Source organism: Grammomys surdaster, unplaced genomic scaffold, assembly GCF_004785775.1.
Source record: "Grammomys surdaster isolate TR1022 unplaced genomic scaffold, NIH_TR_1.0 63, whole genome shotgun sequence".
NCBI classification, from domain to species: Eukaryota; Metazoa; Chordata; class Mammalia; order Rodentia; family Muridae; genus Grammomys; species Grammomys surdaster.
This window is the reverse complement of record NW_021604565.1, coordinates 11,567,835-11,568,440: the sequence shown is the minus strand read 5'-3', so window position 1 is coordinate 11,568,440 and position 606 is coordinate 11,567,835. Positions and strand designations below refer to the sequence as shown.

The following is a 606-nucleotide window of genomic DNA, read 5'->3' as shown; positions in this document are numbered from 1 at the left end:
ATTAACACATACAACAGCAATCACACCAGTGTGACATATTAACACATGCAACAGCAATCACACCAGTGGGACACATTAACAAGTACAAGGAAAGTTTTTTCCTTTGAGAATTCCAATGCAACATAAATTGTTCATCTAAGCCCCTTGCTATGGCTGAACGTTTACAAACATAAGAGAGGTCAGTGGAGAATTTTACAAAGTTCCTGTTTATTCCATTGGGATGTGAATTATTAAGCCACTATAATCTTAAAACATGTTAAAAGGTTTGTCCCAAAAAAAAGAAAGAAAGAAAGAAAGAAAGAAAGAGAGAGAGAAAGAAAGAAAGAGAGAAAAAGAAAGAAAGAAAGAAAGAAAGAAAGAAAGAAAGAAGGAAGGAAGGAAGGAAGGAAGGAAGGAAGGAAGGAAGGAAGGAAAGAAAGAAAGAAAGAAAGAAAGAAGCCAGGCAGTGGTGGCGCATGCCTTTAATCCCAGCACTTGGGAGGCAGAGGCAGGCAGATTTCTGAGTTCGAGGCCAGCCTGGTCTATAGAGTGAGTTCCAGGACAGCCAGGGCTACACAATGAAACCCTGTCTCGAAAAACCAAAAAAAAAAAAAAAAAAAAAAAAAA

The 606-nt window shown here is 38.1% G+C and overlaps 1 protein-coding gene across 1 annotated transcript in view; it reads right to left on the bottom strand.

Moving 5' to 3' along the window:
• Pop1 (POP1 homolog, ribonuclease P/MRP subunit) overlaps nt 1-606 on the bottom strand; it is a 30,572-nt gene that overhangs the window by 25,345 nt on the left and 4,621 nt on the right. The window lies entirely within an intron of this gene.